Here is a 13,372-nt window from a genome sequence, read left to right as displayed (position 1 = left end):
GTCATATCAGATTAGAGTTAACGCTTCGGGCACAATCTGAGATTTCGGCACACAAACTGCACGCCGTTTTGAAAAGCATTTGTGTCCTCTGCCCAAAGTTTCCGCTCAAACGCGTTGGCATATCAGCAAAGCATAATCTGCCATGAGAAAGTGCAATCAGTCAGCGAAAATGTAATTTTAAAAACAAAACTAAAGAATATTCCTTCATGCATTTAAGAATGATAACTTGGTAAAGTTTGATAAATACAGTTGAAAATGGGTTGAACATCAAGTACTTTAAATCACAATACCAATGCTCCCAGCTGCAAGTAAAATTACTGATAATGACTTCAAATATATACATAAAATTATTTTCTAATTAGATTTGGGTACAGTAGTCAGTTGCATTTTAAAAATTCATTCAAATCCTTTCAAAGTGTCCTTGCATTCAAACAATCCTGCTCAATTTTTGGCGCCTCCTCGAAGGTCAGCAAACGTACACTAAGGGAAATGGATGGAGACACAGATTGTAGGCAGGCGGGCACACACTTTTGCACCGCTGGCCTGCTTGCCGATAACAGAGTACTGTACGGCATCCAATATCGAGAGCCCACCCACCGTCCCTGACTTGATGGCGAGCCCGCTCGCTGCCATTAATTGGCCAGGGGGCCTTTAAAAACCCAAGTCGGGATGCCTGGAACATCCCCAGCTCTGTGGGCGGGAGTCTCCGCGAACTGGCGGGGCGAGCCGCGCCGGCACAGAGGAGTGACGTGAACCACTCCGGCGTCGTGCCGCCCCGAAGGTGCAGAGTTCTCCGCACTTTCAGGGGCTAGGCCTGCGCCGGAGTGTTTGGCACCACGTCAACCGGCGCCGAAGGGCTTGGCGCCGCGCCAACCGGCGCTGAAGGGCCTTCGTCGGTTGGCATATGCGCGGGAGCACCAGCGTGTGCTGGCGCATCCCAGCGCATGCGCAGGTGGGTTCTTTTCCGCACCGGCCATGGTGGAGTTGACAGCGGCTGGTGCGGTGGGAAAGAGTGCCCCCATGGCACAGGCTCGCCCGAGGATTGGTGGGCCACGATCGTGAGCTAGGCTACCGTGGGGGCACCCCCCGGGGCCAGATCCCCCAAGCGCCCCCCTGAGGACTCCGCAGGCTGCCCGTGGAGCCAGGTCCCGCCAGTAAGGATCTGCTGTGATTTACGCCGGCGGGACCGGCCGAAAACGGGCGGCCACTCGGCCCATTGCGGGCCGGAAAATCGCCGGGGGGCCGCTGCCAACTGCCCCCGACCGGCTCGGCGCGATTCCCTGCCCCCACCAAAACCCCGGTGCCGGAGAATTCGGCAGCCGGCTGGGGCGGGATTCATGCCAAACCCCGGCGATCATCCGACCCGGCGGGGGGGTCGGAGAATCCCGCCCTGTAAATCCAAGGCGAAAAATGAAAATTCCAACATCGATTACTTCACCTTGGATGCATGGCCAGTTTAAACAGGACTGCTTCTTATGAATGCTCTTAAAACTTGTGCAATCGAAAAATTTCCAGTACACTGATTTGGAAATTAACGGAATAATAATTTACCATTTGAGTTAGACCAGTGGTCAACTCTGCCCTATTAAAAATTTGAAATATTTAATTGCATCTGTTATCTCAATTAGATTCTTGATGTGTCAAGAGGGCCAACTTCTAGCAATGAAGGTGTATAAATATACCTTCATCACAACTTCCCTATGGTGATGGCAATTCTCTCAGACGCTGCTCTGAGCTTTGAAATACTTATTAAGGATGATTTTATTTTAATTAATCAAGACTTCATATTCCTGTGAGCCTCTCCACCAATATAGATGTCTTCAAAGAGATTAAATCAGCTTTCTTGATGCTCGTGGTATCATGGGAGATATCAGTCAGCTGGAACAAATGAACTTCTATATTACTTGAATAATGGTAAAGGTTTTTAATGGGGTAATGTTTGGCTGTTAGGTTCCATTTCAGGGAGATCTAGCAAATAATTATGCCATGGCAATGCATGATGTCAATGATTTCTAGCCATTTGAATGACATCTTTATACCCCGGGACATAAAAGTGCCAGAGAGTACTCCAGTTTAAAATTATATTTTGTATTGAATTTGGAGTTGGTTACATTACATAAGGAGTTCAATGTGAAATCTCTTGGTTAGAATACAGGTTAGAGATAGGATTAGAACAGCATCAGGTTGATACTGTGGCTTGCATTTCCACCTGTTGTGATTCTGCACAGGGAGCAAGCATCCATAGAATAATTTATTTTATTCTCCTTACATGTGGCTTGTCAAAAACAACTTGCATTTATGTGGCATCTTCAGGGGTGATTTAATGGAAAGAAGTTAAAGTCCGCTTTTGGGTGCATTTGGTGGGCTGTTTCTCATCCGATATGCAGCTCCAAGATTCACCCTGTTATTCACTGGCACTTTGTTGCTTTTTTGGGCCCAGGGGAGTTTCCCTCCGCCGAGGCCGCACTTTAATTGATTTTCCGCTGCGGTATGCCATTTTGAATGGAAACTCAAATCGCTACACCCCCCCCCCCCCACCCACATCGGCTTTCTGGACCCTCCCCGTTTACCCCCCCAACCTTCTCAGAGGCCCCTGGAGCACCCCCTTACCTCCCTCCCTCCAATGGACAAAGCCCCCTGGGCCCAAACGCTGGCTCTGCCAGCCTGGCACCTGGGCACCCTTGGCAATGACACCGTCGCACCCAGACCATGCCAGGCAGAGTGAGTCAGGTGACTTGCGATCCACGTGGAGTGGAGCCTGATTTGGGGCTCTCACGCGATTTACCCATTGCAACATGTAGTAAAACACCCTACTCAGAGGAGGATAAACAAATAAAAATTGGTGTGCACTTTTGAATCCATGCAAGTTCCAAGACCAAAGGCCTTAAATTCCAATCAAGACTTTACTGAGTTAATTGATCATTGCTGGGAAACTACAACTGAACTCATACTCCAGGATGAGGGATAATAGATTTCCTGGGCTGGATTCTGCTTTTCAGCAGCTAACTGCCAGCTCAAACGGAGAACTCGCGGGAGATCGACGACGAAAAAATTGGCGCCGCACGCTCACTGATTCCGGACCGGTAATGGGCTAACAGCGGCGCTGGGTGAAACTGCCGGCTCCTGTGCCGAAAACAGCCGGAGAATAGCCAGGTCCCAGGCTGCACATGCACACGGCTGATGACCTGCAGCAGTCACGCCATAAAACATGGCGCCGGCCGTGTGCAGACCTGAATCGCCATCCCCAACCCCAGGCCACCGCATGGCCACCCCGCAGCAACCCCACCAGCCCTCGCGGAAGCCCCCCCCACCCGCCCAGCGGCACGGATCCCAGCCGAGTGTGGCGGCGCTGGACACAGTCCGTAGCTGCCACGCCGGATTCCCGACCACTGAGACCATACGTGTCCCTCCCCATCATTGCAATTATGCTATTTCAGAGGGGGCGGAGCATGGCTGACCCGGCATCAAACTGACGCCGGCCCTGATTTGGGCATTGGTGCCCATTCTCCGCCTGATCGCCAATTATGATATCGGGGTCAGGCAATGGATAATCCAGCCCCCTGTTGTTGACCGTTATGAAGTGCTTGAAGTGTGCAAATATGAATGTTCGGAGAAAATAACAAGCTCAATTTCTACCCCTGCTTCGCCACGATAGTGAAAATAGCCGTTTTAATATTGGGAGGATTTTAACCTAATTTGCTCAACAGCAATTTCACAGGATTGGGGTGAAACTGTGGTTCATTTGCACTGCTCCCAACGCTTACTTCAAAGGAGAGCAAAACCATGTTGGGAGTAAGACCAACATTACACCAGCTCCTGCAAGTTTCCCAATAGGCAACTTAGGTTGGAGTTGCCTCTTCAGGGTCTAAGATGACACATCAATAGTCACGTGGTCAACCTACAAATAGCTTTATGCACACATGGCTTCGCACCCATTTAAGAGTGAAGATCCACAATCGAGAAGAGGGGAGAAAGAGGATTTTTCTGAAAAGTCAATTTCAGCAAAAATAATCTTTTATTTAATGCTACAAAGTACACATCAGAAATATTTTGACGGACTTCCAGTTGCGGCGATGCACTGCTAAGCCGCACGATTCGGCAGCTCCCGTTCTAACGGACTTTTGGGCTCTTTTTGGGAGCCCCAACGGAAATTGTTTTGGACCAAACCCAGTATGGGGTGACGAAGTAAGGAGTCCCCCCTGGTGTGTATGGAAAGGATCGGTGGTAGTGGCCAGATTGCGAAGGATCCTTTGGAGCAGCGGCAGAGAAGAGAAGGAAGAAGCAAGATGGTGACGGATGGAGCCCAGACAACATGGGGCCCGGACCAGCAGGAATTACTCCGATGGTGTGTGGAGGAATTAAAGAAGGAGATGCTGGCGCTGATGCTATTGGCAATCGAAGGGCTAAAAGATACGCAAAAGGCCCAGGCGATAGAGCTCCGTGTGGTGAAGGCGAAGGCAGCTGAGAACGAGGATGAGATTCTGGGCCTAGCGGTAAAAATGGAGACGCACGAGGCGCTACATAAGAGGTGCATCGAAAGGCACAAAGTCCTGGAGAACAGCTCGAGGAGAAAGAACCTCCGGATTCTGGGTCCCCCCGAGGGAGTGGAGGGAGCTGACGTTGGGGCTTATGTGAGCACGATGCTCCATTCGCTAATGGGAGCTGATTGGGCCCCCTGGAGGTGGAAGGGGCTCACCGGGTCCTTGTGAGGAGACCAAAGGCTGGAGAACCACCAAGGGCGACAGTGGTGAGATTTCACCGCTTCACCGACAGAGAGGCGGTTTTGAGCTGGGCCAAGAAGGTACGGAGTAGCAGGTGGGAGAATGCGGTGATACGAGTGTATCAGGACTGGAGCGCGGAGGTGGCGAGAAGGAGGGCGAGCTTTAATCGGGCCAAGGCGGCGCTTCACAAGAAGAAATTAAAGTTTGGGATGCTGCAGCCGGCGCGATTGTGGGTCACGCACCAAGATAAACATTGCTACTTTGAAACGTCGGATGAGGCATGGACCTTCATCCAAGAAGAGAAATTGGACCAGAACTGAGGGACTGATGCTGTGGGGGAGACAATGAGGTTGATGCATAGACAGTATCAGGACGATAGACGGGTTTTTTTCTCTTCTGGACGGGGGGGACACTGAGAAATGTGGGCGCCGGTGGAAAAGGGACTGAGGTGGGGGATGGGGAATGGGAGAGCTGCGCCGTGGGGGGCGGGGCCGATCCAGGAAAGCGCGGGTTTTTCCCCGCGCTAGGGAGATGATGGCGGGAAGATAGGCGCAAGGAGGATGAGAGTTCCACACATGGGGGCGGGGGACAAAGAGAGAGCGTGGGAAGTCGGGGTCAGTTGGAGTCAGCTGACTTTTGGAAGCATCATGGGGGGAGTAACCATGCTAGAAGGGGATCTAGCATGGGGGGGGGGTCAACTGGGTTGGTGCTGCTGGGAGCGAGAGGGAGCTGGCAAAGGAAGAGGTGGTCGGGACGGGAGTGCGCCGCCTGGGGGACGGGTGGGTGCGCGGGACCTGGACGGGGGACTGGCCTAGAATAGGGGATGGCTAGTCGGCGGGTGGGGGGGTGGGGGGGCGGGCGGCCACCCAATCCGACTGATCACGTGGACTGTGAGAGGCCTAAATGGGCCGATTAAGAGGGCCCGAGTGTTTGCGCACTTAAAAGGACTGAAGGCAGACGTGGTCATGCTTCAGGGGACGCATCTGAAGGTGGCGGATCAGGTTAGGCTAAGGAAAGGATGGGTGTGACAGGTGTTCCATTCAGGGTTGGACGCAAAAAATAGAGGGGTGGCGATATTGGTGGGGAAATGGGTGTTGTTCGAGGCTAGGAATATAGTGGTGGACAACGGTGGTAGATATGTGATGGTGAGTGGTAGATTACAGGGAAAGGAGGTCGTGCTGGTAAATGTATATGTCCCGAACTGGGACGACGCGGGATTTATGAAGCGGATGCTGGGACGTATCCCGGACCTGGAGGTGGGAAGCCTGGTAATGGGGGTGGGATTTCAATACTGTGCTGGATCCAGGGTTAGTTCGGTCTAGATCCAGGACCGGAAGAAGGCCGGCAGCGGCCAAGGTGCTCAGGGGGTTTATGGAGCAAATGGGGGGAGTGGATCCGTGGAGATTTGCCAGGCCGATAGATTTCTTTGTTTTGAGCAGGGCACTGATTTTGAGGGTGGCAGGAACGGAGTATTCGGCCATAGCCATTTCAGACCATGCCCCGCACTGGGTGGATCTGGAACTAGGAGAGGAGAGGGAACAGCGCCCACTCTGGCGACTGGATGTGGGACTATTGGCGGATGAGGGGGTCTGTGGAAGGGTGCGGGGATGTATTGAGAGGTACCTGGTGGCCAATGATGGCGGTGAGGTCCAGGTGGGGGTAGTATGGGAAGTGCTGAAGGTGGTGGTTAGGGGAGAGTTGATCTCCATTAGGGCTTACAAGGAGAAAAAAGAGGGCAAAGAAAGGGAGAGATTAGTGGGGGAGATTTTGAGTGTGGATAAAAGATATGCCGAGGCCCCGGACGAAGGACTATATAGAGAGAGGCGAAGACTTCAGACGGAGTTTGACCTGCTGACCACAGGGAAGGCAGAGGCACAGTGGAGGAAGGCACAGGGGATGAGATACGAATATGGGGAAAAGGCGAGCCGGCTGCTGGCCCACCAGCTTCGTAAGAGGATAGCGGCGTGGGAAATAGGGGGAGTTAGGGATGAAACGGGAACCACGGAGCGGAGAGCAGGGAAGGTAAATGAGGTGTTTAAGACCTATTATGAGAGGCTATATAGGTCCCAACCCCCGGAGGGAAAAGAGGGGATGCAACAGTTTCTGGACCAACTAAGGTTCCCGAGGGTGGAGGAGCAGGAGGTGGCAGGTCTGGGGGCGCCAATTGGGGTGGATGAGGTGACTAAAGGGCTGGGGAACATGCAGGCAGGGAAGACCCCGGGACCAGACGGGTTCCCAGTGGAATATTACAGGAAATATGTGGACTTGTTGGCCCCGCTGCTGGCGAGAACCTTTAACGAGGCCAGAGAAGGGGGGACTCTACCCCCGACAATGTCAGAGGCGACGATATCACTAATCCTGAAGCGAGATAAACATCCGCTGCAATGCGGGTCATATAGGCCTATCTCGCTCCTGGCCGTAGACGCCAAGTTGCTGGCAAACGCGCTAGCGACGAGGATCGAGGATTGTGTCCCGGGGGTGGTGCATGAAGACCAGACAGGGTTTGTAAAGGGGAGACAATTGAATGTCAACGTGCGACGGCTGTTGGGGGTGATAATGATGCCCCCAGTGGGGGGGGGGGGGCTGTTGGGGGTGATAATGATGCCCCAGCGGAAGGGGGGGGGGAGGCAGAGATAGTGGCAGCGATGGATGCAGAGAAGGCATTTGATAGGGTAGAGTGGGAGTATTTATGGGAGGTGTTGAGGAGGTTTGGGTTCGGGGAGGGGTTTGTCAGTTGGGTCAAACTCCTCTATGGGGCCCCAGTGGCAAGTGTAGTCACAAATCGGCAGAGATCGGAATATTTTCTGTTACATCGGGGAACAAGGCAGGGGTGCCCCCTGTCCCCATTACTGTTCGCGCTGGCAATTGAACCACTGGCCATAGCGTTGAGAGACTCTAGGAAATGGAGGGGGGTGGTTAGAGGGGGAGAGGAACATCGAGTGTCACTCTACGCAGATGACCTACTGCTGTATGTGGCGGATCCTGTGGAGGGGATGACAGAGGTTATGCAGATATTGAGGGAGTTTGGAGATTTTTCGGGATATAGGCTTAATATGGGGAAGAGTGAGCTTTTCATAGTACAACCCGGGGATCAGAGAAGAGGGATAGACGCCCTGCCGTTAAGGAGAGTGGAAAGGAACTTCCGTTATTTGGGGATTCAGGTAGCCAAGAACTGGGGAACTCTACACAAACTCAATCTGACGCGGCTGGTGGAGCAGATGGAGGAGGATTTCAAGAGGTGGGATATGCTGCCGCTCTCACTGGCGGGCAGAGTGCAAGCGGTAAAGATGATGGTCCTCCCAAGGTTTCTTTTTGTGTTTCAATGTCTCCCCATATTGATCACGAAGGCCTTTTTTAAGAAAATAGATAGGAGTGTTATGAGTTTCGTGTGGGCAGGGAAGACCCCGAGGGTAAGGACGGGGTTCCTGCAGCGCAGCAGGGACAGAGGGGGACTGGGGTTGCCGAATCTGGACGACTATTACTGGGCCGTCAATATGGCGATGGTTCGCAAGTGGATGGGGGAGGGAGAGGGGGCGGCTTGGAAGAGACTGGAGATGGCGTCCTGCAAAGGAACGAGCCTAAAGGCGCTGGTGACAGCGCCGCTACCGCTTTCCCCGAAAAGGTACACCACGAACCCAGTGGTGGTGGCAACCTTAAGGATCTGGGGGCAATGGAGGCGACATAGGGGTGTGACGGGTGCCTAGGCGTGGGCCCCGATCAGGAACAACCATAGGTTTGTCCCAGGAAGTGTGGACGGAGGGTTCCAGAGCTGGCATCGGGCAGGAATTAGGAGATTGAGAGACTTGTTTATTGACGGGGAGTTTGTGAGCCTGGGAGCGCTGGAGGAAAAGTATGAGTTGCCCCCGGGGAATATCTTTAGATACATGCAAGTGAAGGCGTTTACGAGGCAACAGGTGAGGGAATTTCCGCTACTCCCGGCACAGGGGATCCAGGATAGAGTGATTTTGGGGGTATGGGTTGGGGAGGGCAAAGTGTCCGAAATATATCAGGAGATGAGAGACGAGGGGGAGGCGCTGGTAGAGGAGCTGAAAGGAAAATAGGAAGAAGAGCTGGGGGAGGAGATTGAGGAGGGTCTGTGGGCTGATGCCCTAAGTAGGGTAAATTCCTCTTCCTCGTGTACCAGGCTTAGCCTGATACAATTCAAGGTTCTACACAGAGCACACATGACGGGAGCAAGACTGAGCAGGTTCTTCGGAGTGGAGGACAGGTGCGGGAGGTGCTTGGGAAGCCCGGCGAACCACACACATATGTTCTGGTCGTGTCTGGCACTGGATGAGTACTGGAGGGGAGTGGCAAGAATGATTTCAAAGGTGGTGAAGGTCCGGGTCAAGCCAGGCTGGGGGTTAGCTATATTTGGGGTAGCGGAAGAGCCGGGAGTGCAGGAGGCGAAAGAGGCCGATATTCCGACCTTTGCGTCCTTGGTAGCCCGGCGAAGGATCTTACTGAAGTGGAAGGAAGCGAAACCCCCCGGCGTGGAGGCCTGGATAAACGACATGGCAGGGTTCATAAAACTGGAACGGATGAGTTGAGAGGATCGGTTCAGGGGTTCTCCAGGCGGTGGCAACCGTTTCTTGACTATCTCGCGGAACGTTAAGGGAAAATAGATCCTCAGCAGCAGCAGCCAGAGGGGGGAGGGGGGGGGAGAGGAAGTGGGGGGAGAACTATTTTTTGTTACTTTGCCAGTTCACTATTTTATTTAAGTAATGTTACTTATTAGTTAGTGTGTTATCTCTTATGTTGATTTGTAAAGTGGAAAAATTGTGTTTGAAAACTTTAATAAAATATATTTTTTTAAAAAAAGAAATATTTTGACAGTTCTGGAACTTCGATTCACAGCCTATCAGTGAAAACTTGCCACAACAAGAATAAAATAAAACTACCAAGTTTCTGATGTTGAAATAATATTGATTACATGGTTTAAATATCACCTCTGTACACATTTCTAAATGTGGTAAAGTTCCAAAGCAAAATGGCGCCACAAAAAATACCTTTTGGATGGTGACTTAACATTTCCTTCTCCAGTTAACCATCCTGACCTCCCATGCCCCACCACCACATTGACCTACCTTTAATCAACTTTCTTTTATTAATTAAGACATATCACAACCCACCCCTTCATGTGAAAGGATACTTTGGGATCAACACTTTTCATTTTGATGAAGCAGTTAAGCTTATGAATAACATGAGAGCCTTGGAGATCAAATCAATAACTGTACTTGAGGAACTTCATGAAGATTTGTTGAACTGATAGCTCTTCCAGTAACGTTGTTTTATATATCAGAATAAGCTGAGGATTTGTGTGTGTGCATAATGGAGGGGGAAGAAAACATAGCAAGGCAATGTTGTCTCTTAACAATGCAGTTAAGGTTTTATAAATAAAACATGCACCTACACTGTGCAAACACTCAAGTTACAACAGTGAAAGAAATGGAGCAATTCTCTGCAGCGCAACTTAGATTGTAATTATACTAGTTGTGAAGTTAATTGAAGATTGACTTGCAAAGAGGAAATATTTGTAGTGAAAAGTGTAGGTGCTTTTTATTTTAATAATCCTCCAAAGATTTTTTTTTAAATGACTGGTTAAGCTAGTATCAAAATCCAATTTGTGCATAAAGCAGCAAATAATAATATTTTGAACCTACCAGCAGACGAGGCTTTTCATTGTTGGGCATGCAGGTGCCAAAGCGATGTCGATAAATCATACACAACTTGTAACTATCAGCCTTCAGCTCGGGTTGGAGATCAGTTGACTTTCTTTCCTCCTGAAAGTAAATAGTACATTTTATAAATATGGATAATATTATCACATCCAGTATAATGGTTCATATTTTGCTTGCTACCTCTGGAGACATGCTGATATTCAGTCCGGCAAATTAGATGGGTGACATTTAGCTTATTGTGCACTAGACTTAGATCTGGACCACATGGTTGATAATAAACACACTGCTTTCGATTCTCCATACAAATTGCACAAAGTCATGGATAAGGCAAAGAATGAAACACTTATTTTGATATCAGGGCTCAAAACACTTGGTAAAAACAAGTGCGAAAAGATCAACACTCCGACAAACAATTCTGCATCTTGAGCTCAATGTTAAGTATCACATGAGAAAGTGAGTTTTGTTCTTATGTTGAAGGGAAAGATAGGTCAAGTATTTTTTGTTCAAACATAACCTCTGATTTTATAGGGTGACCAAACAACCTCAAGGATGTTGATTAATGATTTTGTTCAAAAATACCAACTTTCTTGTCTGTTTCTAAACCCTAAAGCTGGGTCTTCAGTAGAAACATACTGGAGCAGCTCAATAAACAGCAGTTCAGGTCGCGGTATCTAGTCCTATTAAAACAATGCTGGGCAATTTGGATTCCCGGTCTGCAGCATGGTTTCCTGGAATCCCATAGCTCTTGGTAGCTCTTGCACTCATCTGAATTCACGGCCTCCACTGTTTATCAAGGAGCTGCTGAACGATGCTCCCTTGAGTTGACCAGATTGGCCTGGCAAGGATATTTTACATAGGGCTCTTGACGTTACTGCTTTGAACAAAAATACCAACAGAGATGAGAGAAAGTTTTGCACCCTTAAAGTACTTCCCTGAGATATGTTTCTTCCTGTAACAAGCAGTATAGCATCTTCAATTGTTTTTTGTCTCTTTACTAAATGTGTCACCAATTGGAACAGATATATTGCTTCCAAATCATAATATGCATATGACACAAGATGGCTATGTGTGAGTGGTTTTGTTATCCCCTTTTCTGTTCATGATAACAATCAGTTTAATAATGACGCGGGAATCAAAGTAAGAACAAAGTTTTATTTACAAACAGTCTGCAGGATTCTCCGACCCCGCTGGGTCGGAGAATCCCCGGGGGGCGGCGTTAAAACCATCCCGCCGCTCCGACGCTGGCTGCCATATTCTCCGGCGCCGGTTTTCAGGCGGGGGTGGGGACCATGCCACGCCAGTCGGGGGTTGTTGGCAGTGGCCATCCCGGCAATTCTCCGGGCCCCTATGTGCCGAGCGGCCGTCGGTCTCTGGCCAGTCCCGCCGGTGTGAAATGGACATGGTTCCACACGGCGGGACCTGGCTGGTGGGTCGGCTGGTGTGGTCCTTGAGGGGGGGGGGCACGGGGGGATCGGCCCCGGGGGGCACCCTACAGGGGCCTGGCCCACGAATGGGGCCCACCGATCCACGGGCGGGCCTGTGCCGTGGAGGCACTGCTTCCTTCTGCGCCAGCCACTGTAGGGCTCCACCATGGCCGGCGCGGAGAAGACACCCCCTGTGCATGCGCAAGAATACGCCCACCGGCTTGCACATGCGCGGAACCATGCCGGCGGTTCAGCGCATGCGCAAATTCACGCCGGCCTTTTGGCGCTGGTTAGTGTGGCACCAACCTCTCCGGCGCCGGACAAGCCCCTGGATGTGTGGAGGATTCCGCAAATTCCAGTTGGCCCGATGCCGGAGTGGTTTGCGCCATTTTCCTACGCCGGCGACAGGCCATCAGGGGATTCGGGAGAATCCTGCCCAGTATATTTACACTCCCCGATAGACTGCTATCGGTTACTTCTCTGGTTGGTGCCTTACTGGCTGACCTCACATATATCGGGTGTCATGTGAGAGTACCTTTACGAAATGGGTGTTTATAAATGGATGTGTATACAAATATCTGTAGTGAGAGTACCTTTAAGAAATGGGTGTTTACTACTTCAGTGATGTCAGAGAGTGGGTGGAACTGGGCTGTCTGTCGGCTTTTTACTTTCGTTTTAGGCTGTTTACTGCAGGGTGTGTTTTAGTTTCGTTTTTCAGTGTTGGAGCTGAAGACAGACAGAGCAGGTGTACTGTTGATCTCTCTGCCACAAAAAGACTATCTCTTGATCATTTGGTGAATTCAGGATTATAAATGTTCTCAGGAGTGAATGTAAACCTAATGTGCTTCTGTTAATAGGTGTTTAAGTCTTATAGATGTTAAAAGGAAAGCTTAAAGGATTACTTAGTGTTGTATTCTTTGGGGGTTGTATTTAAATTAATGGTTGCTTAGATGTTCACTGTATGTTTTAAAAAGGTTAACTTGAGTTCATAGAATAAACATTGTTTTGCTTTAAAAAATACTTTTCCATTTCTGCTCTCCCAAACCTGTAGAGTGGGCCGTGTGCTCCCCATACCACAATCTATTACAGGTTGTAGGTCAGGTGAACGCCATGATAAACTTTAGGGATCTCTAAACCCTGACCCATAACAAATTAGGGGCTCGTCCAGGATAAAATTCTATCTATTGGATTGGCTTAGTGAACTTAAAGACAGTGAGGGGTGAGCATATTGTGGTTGCTTTTCAGGTGTGGTATTCTAGTTTAAGTAGGGAGTGTGATGTGGACAATGGCTCTTTCAGAGGCTCTGAAGTTTTTGGGGGTGGAAACGGTCACACGCAGTACCTTATGGACAGAGACTAAAGGCAGACTGTTGGATTTGGCAAAAACATTGCAGTTAACATTACCTGACAAAATGCAAAAAAATGAGATCATTATGGCGGTGGCTAAGCATTTAACGTTGCCTAAAGTTGCCATTTAAAGTTGCCATTTCCAAATGTGTTTGACTCATTGGAAATGGCAAAAATTCAGTTACAACTTAAACAAATGG

At 49.9% G+C, this 13,372-nt stretch overlaps 1 protein-coding gene across 24 annotated transcripts in view; it reads right to left on the bottom strand.

The window, feature by feature from the left end:
• Positions 1–13,372, bottom strand: part of LOC140429768 (receptor-type tyrosine-protein phosphatase delta-like) — a 3,491,723-nt gene that overhangs the window by 2,289,945 nt on the left and 1,188,406 nt on the right. For all 24 annotated transcript variants that reach the window (XM_072517184.1, XM_072517188.1, XM_072517191.1 and 21 more), the window contains exon 4: positions 10,385–10,504. The gene's annotated coding sequence lies outside the window, so the exon portion shown is untranslated. The remainder of the gene's footprint in view (positions 1–10,384; positions 10,505–13,372) is intronic.

Source organism: Scyliorhinus torazame, chromosome 9 (genome assembly GCF_047496885.1).
Source record: "Scyliorhinus torazame isolate Kashiwa2021f chromosome 9, sScyTor2.1, whole genome shotgun sequence".
Classification (NCBI taxonomy): domain Eukaryota; kingdom Metazoa; phylum Chordata; class Chondrichthyes; order Carcharhiniformes; family Scyliorhinidae; genus Scyliorhinus; species Scyliorhinus torazame.
Note: the sequence above shows the minus strand (reverse complement) of the source record. Positions and strands in the feature narration are given on the sequence as shown.